Genomic DNA, 12,632 nt, shown 5'->3' with positions numbered 1-12,632 from the left:
TTTAATAATTTTCTAATTTAAAAATATCAAAAGTATACAAAGACATTGTAAAATTCTTGGAGAGCCGTAAAAAAATCAGGTGCACGGTACCCACTGGCGTTTCTTCAAAAATCATTCGAAAAAAGAAAACCAGAGAAACCACTTCAAGACAATCGATTTATTGGTTTTGGAGAAATTTCGGGTACCGATTAAAAAGACTTGATTTTGAGAAGATTGCGTTTGAAAAATTTGCCAATGAATAAAACCGTCGTCTAACTGGCTTATTTATCGAAATAATGTCTTGTCGTTTTCATCAGATATTCTGGAGACCTTAAACTTAGAAAATTCGACCGGTACCCTATTAATCAGCTGTTGTCGCCGTCGCGTTTTATCGCTGACCCTTACGCACTGATAGCCTATTAATCGATTGCCATGGCGATAAACAATTTGTTATTTTATTATTTAGTATTGAGGTCTATTATTCAATTGCGTTAGCTGAGTTGCTTTGTAAGCCCCCACATTTTCATATGGTCTTAAAAAATGTATCCTTCGCAATTAACGAAAAAAATAGGATTGGAGGGTTTTATTTAAAATATTCATCTATCAGATTGTCCTGACAGTTATTCAGGAAGTGATAATGGTGATGAACGTAATGGCAGCGATAAAATTCAGAATCGAGCTTGTGTACTGTAGCCTCTAGGAGATAGTAATTCAGACGATGAGAAACCAACAAAGAAATCCATCATACTTCGGTTATGTCAATATCCAGCATCATGAAAATAAACCTGAAAACGGACAATTTGGTCCGAGCATACAAAACAATGAGATACTCCCGTACGACAGTTTAAAGCAAAACAGAGCGCCACGAAGAATCTGCTGATGAACGGCCGGTCAGTAAAGTGTTACGGAAGCTCGAGAGATGAAAATGGGAATTTCGAAACAGGATTACATGGGTGTCAACAGTCGTCGTTTTCAATATCAACCAGCGAAAATAAATCCAGGACTAGCTTCAATTGTATGATGTGCTATTTTTTTCAACTCTAAAGCCGTAATAATGAAGAAATTTATTCCCCGGTGTCATGAGCAAGCAGCAATTAAAGCAGCCGTCGCGAGAATTCGCAGATATTGCCTCTGCAAACAGAAGATTATGATTCGAAAAATCCTTAAACTTGAAGCTTATCGAAAAAATTCTGGGTACTGCGTGACTGTGGCTCCGCGACAACTAAGAACTCTGAAAGTAAATCAGTTACTTCAGCGACACGCGAACGGTAGTTATCGAAAAATTCTCTTTACAGAAGTAAACATTTTGACCGTAGAAGAGCAATTTAACCGTCAAAATGTGAGGGTATATGCACGCAGCTCTCGGAAAGCCAGAGAAAAAATTTCCAAATATGAGTGCCGTACGAAGGGGTCATCCAGTTGCATTTTCGCGACCAAGGATCGAAGTTTGAGCAACAATTTTTTTAGTACAAAAGTCATGTTTTAAAGAAAATGGTTAAACCATAAAATAACACTCTCTTCGGAAAAAACACTCGACATTTCAACAGGACTCATCACAAGCACATAGTTGGAAGCTAATTTATCGCGGTTGAAGATTGGCCTTCAGGTAGTCCTGATCTTAATCCTTTAAACTACAAATTATGGAATATTTTAGAAAAGAAGACCTACTCTGAACCTCATCGAAGTATCGTAGGATTAAAAATAAATAAGTAAGTAAAGAATAAATCATGTAAGTTTCATTATATTTATTAAATATTTCAACAAATTAGAACAACAAACAAAAGAATTTATGGCAAGACTACATATTTTACCAAACAGCTTCCTATAAAAACCAGCTTAGCTCTAATTAATATGTTGGCACATAAAATACAAGCAGATTTATTTGGCAGGCAAGGACTAGGCATAGTAGAATAGCAAAGAAAAAAATATGCTACAAAGAAAACAAGTCGGGAAATCGGAGCTAGATGCTGCTAGGTTTTGTTCTTCCCTATGTGAGGAATGATGAGTTCATGACAGTTCCCTGTGTCCATAGTTAAAAATTCAATTGCCCTCTACTTTTTAAAAAGCCATTTACTCAAACAATTTGATTTGCAAAGCACTATATGGATAACAGTCAACCTCATACGCTTCACACAAGAAGCCCAGTATTATTAACAAACATGAAGAAGACAACCTACAACAGATAAAAAGGACTAGGGAGAAGTGGATTCCTCATGAATAGAATTTTGATATTTCACTCGAATGTCAATTATTCTCGTTAATTATGACGTCAGCATCTTATTTCCATGAATTTAGAAGCAGTAAATTCGCGCGAAATTACAAAGTTTGAACTGTTATAACTTTGGCGTTAATAGCCAGATTTCCATGGAATTTGGCATGCATATGCGAGATATTATTCTCTATACTGGTGCAATAGGATGAACTGAAGGGGGTTTTTCAGTCAATTTCTAAAACTTTACTAACTATTATGTTTGGCAGATTAAGGAATGGGATATATTTTCAGGCCTAGATTACATCTAAGCGCAGCTTCCTGATTTGTGTGTACATTTTGGCTTCTTACTCGCGCACTTTACAATTCACGTCTGAACTAATATCAGATTCGGAAAGTACTAATTGAGGCCTTTCGTCTGATATGACTGTATTAGATGAAAAAAATGTTTACATCTCCCCTTTATATGTATGAGGAGCTCCCCTTTAAAATGCACCTAAATCTATGTCACTGACTGTTTGCGTAGGACTTCATAGTTGGCATATGTCCACCAAATTTCATTCGGATCGGTTTAGCCATTTTGGAGAAAAGGGCGTTATTTTACACAAAACCTTAAAAAGAAATAATAACAAATTAGAAGTTCACTGCATAGATAACACAAAATGATAGTGTTCTATAATTCACAAGTTAAAACCGCAATCGAGCAATGTTCCGAGAAGTCTATCATTAATTTCTTTGGAATAATTAAGACCTACTTATTAGTTTTATTATCAGGGGAGCAACTTCGATATCGTATTGTTTCGAAACAATGGAAATGAATCAGTGTTCAAGAGGAAAATTAATAAAATGTTGCCACAAAAAATATATTAATTATCAAAGATGAATCAGACGCACACAATGCAACATGCTAATGAGGAAAATATATAACACATAATTGAATTGTATGGTGATTATAAGTTTCATTAAAATTTGGAAGAAAAGATAATATTACTGGCACTTTAAGCATCGGTTGAAGAATGAAGGGTATTGAATAAATCCTACATCAAATCACAGAGCAATAGTAATTGAAGTAGATAGGCCTACATGCTGTTCACATCCAGGTGAAACACCAAGAAGACCAATTTATAAAATGAAGAATTTTTAAGAATTGAATGGGAACGTATCATCCCCAACTGGAAGTGGTTGCTTTTTTAAGAAGCTAGATGATGTTTGTACAGACTTTTGTGAGAGCAGGATAGACCGAACTGAACCAACTGAAAAGCTCAGAATGGAATAATAATTTTAGTAGCACTCTAGACGAAGGTTACTTATTAGAACAATTCTATACTTTTCCTCTCAAATGTGAATAAACCAAGGGTTGTAGACCTGACACTATGTAATTTAGGCTCAAAAGCCTCGTTTAATTATGCTACAAAAATATTTGATACAAAAAAATTAAAGAACGATTCCTTTTCGATGAAATGCCAATCAACTGTATTCGACCTAATCTTCTAAGCAGTCAAATATGCAAAGAAAGTCAAAATTGAAGAAAGGAGTAAACGCAATGGAGCTTTGCGTGGATTTTTGGTGGGTATATGACATCAATAAATAGATGTATGTACAGCAGAATATTTATTATCCTGAGAAGTCAAGTAATTCTTTTTGGTCCTTTTTGGGGATATCTGGTTGGGACTCCTCAAGATCATTCCATGTTATATTTTCATGACAACACAATTATGATACCGTAATATGACATAGTCACTTTGAAATCATAAATGACGTGAGGTGAAACTTGGATGCAATCAATTACGAATCATCTGAATTATATAATTTTCGATTATGAAATTTTATCACATATGAATCGACGTCAGTAGCGATTAGCGAAATCAATCTTGTTTTCTTCATCTCCCAGAGCATTCATAGCAGATAAAAAAATTTAGCCCATGATTGGACCAACAGTCGGGAGAAAATAAATGCCTTACAGTCAGAATAAATCATACATACTATGCGTACGAGGATGGAGTGAAAAGTTTCCGGCTTGATTTGAAAATGGCGCTAGGAGGTCTGATTTTTTACTAGTATTCTGTTTATCCGTGGCTAGCTCTTGTCGATTGCTTTGCTTGTAATTCTTTTTAGCACTTATTAAAGAAGGAGTGAACACTGTCAATATTTCACATGAACATGCTAGATGGTGCCGCATTAGCGCTCGGTCAGAAATTGAAAACTGGTTCGATCAGGAACTTGGCACTATACAAGCAAAATCTCGGCGAATTTCCGCATAGATTTATAACTGGGGATGAAGGCTGGGTTTACCACTACACTCCTGCAACCAAACAACTGCAAAACAATGGATTGGACGGATGAACCAATACCAAAGGAGGTTAAACAATTTTTTCGACGACTAAGGTTATGGTGACTGTTGTTTGGGACGCATCAATGACCATTACCTTCAACCTATTACTGACAAATATTACGCAAAGTTGCTCCAACGTTAGGAGGATAAAGTGGAAAAAAACGACTTGGCGGAGAAGAGACTCTGGATTCTCCATAACAATGCTCCCGCCTATACGTTGATTGTTGCAGTGGATAAAATGAAGGAGTTGAAGTTCGAATTGTTCTCCACAGCAACTATCATTTGTTTCCTTACTGCAAAAAATTACACGAAAGTAAAAAAAATGGGGACAACAAAGAAGTTATCAACATTTTAAATGCGTTTTTAAATGTATGTTTTCTTGGGATGCCCGTTGAAAAGTAAAATACCTATCCGGCCAGGAACATTTTAAACCACTCTCGTAAGTTTACAAGGTAATCTAAAATAAGAGTGAATGGTATCCAAATTTAGGCCAATTGCGGACGTTTTTGAAGGACCGCAACAATTCGACTACGATCCGATCGTCAGTCTGTCAACAGAGTAAACTAGCTGAGGTTGTGGATAGAACTGTATTTCAGTTTAATATATTCAAGTTTTGTTCTGTAAATATATTTGAATTTCGGGGACGACTTACTCCCTTATTCGGTACAGCGCATATACCCTTTGCATTTAAGAATGTAGACGATACTATAGTCGGAAGTTTTATAGATGGATATGAGAAAACCTCGCCTAGTTTTCGAAAATTTAAAAATCTTGTCCAGACTGAACGAAAGATATACGACAAATTTCGATATATCCTACGATGAATGCTTCTCAACGTAACCTAATAAACACGTAGTACAATTTTGGAACTGTTTCGTAAAAGAAAGCGTCGAAATGAAATTGTTCATTAGCACGTTTGTGGACATAACGTCCGCGGTGTTGGGGGTAGAGAAGAGCATCCAGAAACGAGTTCAGCAAAATCCAAAGATCTCTATTAGGAACATCACCAGTGAATGATACCGGTATCAGCAACCGATCAATATGGTGAATACAAAAAAAATATCTTAACCTCAAACGGTAAAAGGTTCGAAAAGTTCAGCGCCTCACCAATGAAAACACCTTGAAAGATGCTGCTAACTCAAACGTCGGGGTAACAAGTGAGCAATGGAAACGAATCAGCCATCAGTATCAGTTCACCGTGGAACAACAGAACCTGGTTCATAAGGGTCCCCAGTCCATCAGTAATCATTGGACATCGTGGACATCCGCGGTAAGACATCGTTAGATTTCATGGATCCAGGGGTCCAAACAAATAACACGTAAAAATGTAACAAATGTTCACTCAAATATTTTTATATAAGAAATACGCAAAATCTTTCAAACCAACTTGTTAGTTTTAGTTAGCAAAAAAACTAAACCTGTTGCTAAGTAGTCCCGCTTCCTTGCAAGGATACCTTTTTTGAGGAGATAAGCCTAGCTCCTGACGCCTACTTTTATGATATGTACATACAGCATGTATATATGTATATACAACAAGGAGTGAAAATGTGCCAACTTAAATGAGATAGGCTCATTTTGGGAAACTATCCAACCCGAAAATATCAAAAATATCATCCCATTCCGATATCCTCTGAACTAAAATTAGTGACAGTACATTGCCAACTCTCCGGAATTGACCGGAAAACCCCCCTTAAGTCCATCCTGAGAACATCAGATTTTGCGGTAGCATAGAGGATAGTATCACGCATGATACTCACCTGTTAGTAACAAAGTTATAATAGTTCAAACTTATCAATTTCGTGCGAATTTACTGCATTTTAACACATAGAAATAACATGCTGACGTCGTAAATAGCGATAGTAAGTGACATGCGAGTGAACTTCTAAAGCTACTTTTCCCCAATCCTTTTGATATCTGTTTTAGGTAAACTTCTTCACACTTGTTAAAAGTGTTAGGATCCTTGTGTGAAGCGTATAAAATTGAATGTTATCGATACAGTACTTTAACATATTACTCTGGAAAAATTGGAACTGTTATGCACTCAAGGTTCCTCACATAAGGAAACACAAAGCGTCTAGCTTCAGGTTTCCCAACTTGCTACCTTTTGCAGGACGTATAGCTGCGAAATAAGTATTAAATAAAACAAATTGCCCTGAATTTAAGCAACAATAAACAAAATTTGGAAACACCACAAGGGCTCCATCATTGATATGGCCATAAAAACTTTTAGCACTAGTCAGAGAAGCGATCGAAATGACTAATTTCATGAGGATTAAAAGCTAACGCGAGAAAACCCAGGCACGCATAAAGGATTATCGCTGCTATTCGACTTAAGAAGATTTACCCATATTAAAGAGACTTCACCCCCGGAAAACTGGCCCCACCAATCAGATATTCTCTCTGTGCCAGTGGATACAAAAAATTGTGGAATACGATTAGAAATTCTATCATTTTTTCATTGACATCAAGACCGGCTATGATGACATAGACAGGATAAAAATGTTCACGATTTTGAGACCCCACCTCAAGCAAATTGATAACACGGGCTAGGCTGATCACAACCAATGTATGAGACTAGATCAAAGCAGCCGGTCCTGTCAATAAAATTTAACATTTCCAACAGACTACAAGGAGGATGTCCTCTCTAACCTGGAAAAAGGAAACCGAAACTCATGGGTAACATTAGGGGTACCGGACCTACGAAGTGCATTAATGTGAGCTTTCGTCCAGATTGAAAAACCGGCATAACATCTGGAACTACACATTAAGGGACACATGACTACATTTATGGTGCTAACATCGACATTGAGAATAACGAGGAGACGTACTGGCCACATCACAAATAGGAAGATATTACTTCGTAGATGTTAAATCATTCTTCAATCAGCGCACGGCTCTCGACAGTCAATTGCTCAAGTCTATAAAATCCTTCCGTTCAAAATGTCTCCGAATAGGAAAGCGCTTATGTACAAGACCATGCCCTTCAGTATGTGCCATGTATTCTTCGGAAATTTGGATCCTAAACAAACAAAATTGAACACTGAGTTGGTATCGAGGGGAGGATTCTCTGCATAAGAATTAACGATTCCGACGGCTGTAGTACGACAGAATCTCTGAGCGATATGAATAAAATAATAGGCTACGATCAGCTAATTCAAATACACAAGGAAAATCTTACCCAGAAAGTCTATAAGGACAAAATCTATGCCAAGAGACAACGAAGTAGGCCCTTCAGAGGAGCGATGACGTATGCTAAGAATATGTTGGGAGTAACGAACCGGATGGCCGGGGCGCCTCGACATCGTGCCATGACGCCTTACACTCATGAAACCTATGAAATTTAGTTTTGAATGGCTCTAATTGAAGCGGAACGTTATGAGAAAATTAAAATAGACTTAAAAACACATTTGAGGTAGGATTTTAAGCCCATATAATATCTTTCGTGTTCATATTAGATCTACTGATATTAAAATCCTACGAATCATTAAGGTGCAATTTAAAACTTCGCTTCGCCTTGATAGCCTCGCCAAAACAAATTATTTGTAGCGGAAGTTTTAGCATATGTACAACAAACGTATAATTGCGATGATGTATAAGTAAGACTGACGTGCTTTGCCCCACCTAAGCTGTTATGCCATATAAACATTGTAGATAACCTTTATGATTAGGACAATATGCGTTATTTTTTTTATGAAATCATCAATAATACTTTCTAAGCAACATTTGGAATAGTTCCACTTGAATATATTCGAAAATTGGAATTCAAGTCTTTAGCAACATATTTCTTTATTTCACTTAGAAATGTGTAAAGACTGCGAACATTTCGTATCATTTCAGCTATAATAAAGACCTGATATTTAGTGCAATTACAGCCAAATATGATGCTCACACACTCTCTCTAGCATAGTCCTTGGAAACCCAATTGTTGACGCCCATTCAAACGATACACTGTGGGGTCTGACCCTCGATTTGTAACTCGTAAACAACGTTGATATTGAAGATAATATAATCTCATATAAACCCCATACTTCATATAGGGTTGGCACACAAATAATACTTAAACAGCAAAGCCAAAAATATATATGGGTCAACAATCAGCCAAGAGAAGTGTGGAGTACGCCCCCATAATTTGCTATGAGATTATTTTCTGCCAGTTTTTAAAAAAGTCATGTCATGTGAGGTGTTATGCAGTCGACTCATAAGTATATAGAGATTTATTTTTTGTTCATGAATGCCTACCGTTAATTTACTTAAATTTCCATTTTACTCTTGAATGATGAAATGCTTCATAATGCATACTAGGAATTCATTCTGATTTATAAAGTATAATACTTAATTTGGCGCCTACCACTCCAGACAGAACAATATGACACAACATATATGTTTCTAACAGATCGAAATTTAATTTGTGTAGATTTAAGCTGTCGATGACTGTACTGTGTAATCACTAGCAAACAAAACTTTTTCGTGTAAAACCATTGTCACACGGTTTAATGGGGCACAGAAATATATTTTAGAATCACTTTGCTAATATTAAAGGTTGTTATTTGGAAGAAAATCATAAAACCGGAAGTAGAAAAGGGTATTCACTATCAATCCAAACACAAACTATTTTTCGCGATGCTTTGGGTAAAGTCCACTCGGTGGCTTTTTTAGCTTAATTAGCTTTCAAATATTAGTAATTTCTGCGTAAATCTTTACCGAGGAAAGGGCTCTGCTCATGGGCAGTAGGATCCCGGCAAGTAACGTTCTCCGTAAACTCACTATCCGGGCTCAACAGCTCAACTGACTAAATGACAAACTGATGTCATGGAAAATAATAATCAAAATTATTTATCTAATACTAATATGTAGTCTGCCCGAATTAGATGTCAATTTTCAACTGCAAGCCCAACAAATAAAAAAAGAAAACGTTATCTGCCGTGCATGCGCATAAAATTACGAAATCACAAATTTACGTCCGAAAATTATTAATCGATGACATCCATTCACGTTCAATGGCATCGACAACGCTAATACGCTTATCAAAAACCCAAAAAAATTGCGAAAATTCTTCATTCAACAATGTTTCAATTCTCATTGTACAAGTATTTTATTAATTGATAAATAATTATCTCTGACATAATTTGTATAGAAGTTCCGGCACAGCTGATAATTGCAAAGCTAGCGAGCCCCAAAGAAATATGTTTTTGAACAACTGTAGCCGCAATTTGCGTTGAGCGAGTATCTTCAATCGTCAGCGAAATAATAAATTCACTACGACAAAACGCAGAGTGATAAAGACTAATTGAAATTCATTAAAATTTCTTATGGAAAAATCCAGCCAATGAATACTGGCCTAAGATTATCATTTGGGGAGTTGGTTGATGTAGAATTTGAGTTGCTAACAATTATATACGAATTTATGCTCAATTCAATAAAAAAAAATGGCCAAGAGTGTTCTTTCTCTAAAAAAACAATCTTAATGTTCGCAAGCAAAGTATTCACAATTCGCCGTAATATTTAGAAGGTTACTGGACATCCTCTATGAATAATCAAATTAGTTCTCATTTTCATTTAATAATTTTTTCAAGAAGAATTAACAGTAGTAAATATAAAGGCCTTTATGAGTCGTTTCTAACTTTCTATAAATAAATTTAAAAGCATTTCGTTGAAGCTTATTAACATTTGCAACAGAAAAAGCAACAATTAAGACAGCATTTAGTTAAGAATGAACACCTTTCCCCACTGTTGTGAGTTACCTTCGCCTTGGTAGGAAAGGCTAACTTCTTATGAGCGAAAATAAACTATGTACTATACGCTCTTTTGCTATGCAATCTTTTTGAACGATCAGACATATCAAATCGGTCATTAATTCAGGTTCTCATTATGATTAGGGTTAATAAAAAAATTCACAACTCCAATTTTCGTTAGAATGTAAATAAATTGTGATAATAAATTTTTGCAATTTTGGCAGATTTATTGAGTCATATATTTCTTCTGATTGAGTGACAGTAATAGCCGTAGAACTATAGGAATGCCAGCTCATGCAAACCGCAATCAACTTTCAAAGTTCAAACACATCACTTGAGAAATCTCACAATAAATAATACAAAACTGTTCTGATTGTATATTGTTAACTAATATCTGTATTAAATAGCCGTGTGGTGGATGCTGCATGACGGCACTGCAAGGATGGTACTCATTTAATTTAAAATATGAGCAGCAAAGTTCACTCTTCCACTTATAATTAGCAAAAAATTTGATATACAGTGAGCAAAAGTAAAATCCGAACACCGTGGTATGAAATACATAAGTGCTCAGAAAGGGGGTATGTTTTGTTTTCCAACAAAAAAGTTACGTACAGTCTGTTGGATACAATGCAAAAAGTATTAACGAAAAAGAATAAAATAAAACCCTTGGTAAGTGAGAAAAAAAAAAGAAACTTTTATTTCATCAAATAGAAAATGTCTCGATTAATAATAATAATAATCGTTGGTGCAACAATCAATCCATATTGGATCAGGGCCTTGAAGTGTGTTAGAGCACTTTATTCAAGACCGTAACGGTACACTACAGGATTACAGTACCCTATAGTAGGCAATGTGGTCAGCATTGCGCTCGCCCGAGATTATTACCCTGATTTGACTCAGATACTCATTCACAGCTGAGTTGACTGGTATCCGACGGCAAATCACGATACCAATTCCAAATTCTTGATTAATACTTTTCGAAAATTATCTTGTATCTGATATTGAGTAAAACATATATAGGAGTGATCAAAATGTGTGCCGCAAAAAGGGAAGCAGGACTCGTTCTAAGAACCAATCCAACCGAAAAATCTGAAAAAAATCACAGTGGTGCATCTCTACCGAATCTCTGCCTCTAACTACATCCCATTCCGATATCTGCACAAATAAAGTAATGGTATATTTCCATATTTTACAAATTTACTCGACAACCCCCTTAAGTTCATCCTAAAAGTACAAAATTGTGTGGCATTGTTGTAAGGGATAACATGAGGCCCAATTTGGTCAAGTTTGAAGAAAATTCCACTATAATTAACAAAGTTATAGAGGGTGAAAATTTTTCCATTTTTTGTGGATTTCGTGCATTCTACAACGTGTATGACGTCATCATCACACATCAATTCGTCAATACCACAACAAAGTGAACTTATATGAAGGGGGGAACGCAAGGAAACATTTTGTTTTAGTTTTTTAGTGTGTAGTATTCGCTAATAGACATGGTGAGGAAAATGTCTGTAATATCTACGTATATCTTGTAGTTTGGAAAAATATGAAAGAATATGTTGCATTTGTAGCTATATATGAATGGGAAAATGTGCGTAGAAGTTTCTGACATAAGATGAACACAAAACCTTTATACCTGAAGCGCGTGGTTCCGGTTTTTCGACTGGTTTATTATGCAAAATTGAAATGCAGACAGTGTTTTTGTTCGAAATGGGACCTTCGCGAAGCCTACCGTTTACATAATCCCACAGGTTCTCAATAATATTGCACTCCGAGGATTGTGGAGAGGTTTTGAGTAGCTTCGGACAATTGAATACTACCCCATGCACGTTTTTCACACTTTATGTTTCAGTCACTGTTTTGGTATATCTTGAATGTTTGATAAATACTCAATTTCTCTGCGCTGGCATGCAGATTTTTTTAAAAATAAAGATGTACATATTCGCATCCATATTCCCCTCCACGAATATCGCATTACCCACACCGTCCGCCCCGTAACAGCCACTTTACTGCGATTTTCAGATTTTTCAGTTACGTTGCGTTAGAATTTGTCTATGCTTTCATTTTTCCATCGCAGGAGAATACATTAAATTTAGATTCGTCTACAAAGAACACATAACCCCAAAACGTATGATCTTCAAAAATATAGTTCTGAACAAAATCGAGCAAAATTCTGTGCGATACCTGAAATGCATAGCTAGGGAAGTGCTACGGTAGCGTGGTTATTACGGTGTAGACGTCGTGGGAAATGTGGCTTTCGTGGAATATGGATGCGAATATAAACATCGATATTCTGAAAAAAAACTGCGCACCAACGCAAAGAAATTGCCTATTTAAGAAACATTCAAAATATGTCAAAAGAATGATCCGAAGCATTAAG

The 12,632-nt window shown here is 36.0% G+C and overlaps 1 protein-coding gene across 17 annotated transcripts in view; it reads right to left on the bottom strand.

Annotated features, from left to right (window-relative positions):
* Positions 1-12,632, bottom strand: part of LOC119646685 (phosphatidylinositol 4-phosphate 5-kinase type-1 alpha) — a 67,107-nt gene that overhangs the window by 41,017 nt on the left and 13,458 nt on the right. The window contains exon 1 of one of the 17 annotated variants that reach the window (XM_038048217.1): positions 8,760-9,066. The exons of the other annotated variants lie outside the window; for them this stretch is intronic. The gene's annotated coding sequence lies outside the window, so the exon portion shown is untranslated. Of the gene's footprint in view, positions 1-8,759; positions 9,067-12,632 lie in introns of those variants that run through there. 17 annotated transcript variants of the gene reach the window in all.

This window comes from Hermetia illucens, chromosome 1 (assembly GCF_905115235.1).
Source record: "Hermetia illucens chromosome 1, iHerIll2.2.curated.20191125, whole genome shotgun sequence".
In the NCBI taxonomy this organism is placed as follows: domain Eukaryota; kingdom Metazoa; phylum Arthropoda; class Insecta; order Diptera; family Stratiomyidae; genus Hermetia; species Hermetia illucens.
Note: the sequence above shows the minus strand (reverse complement) of the source record. Positions and strands in the feature narration are given on the sequence as shown.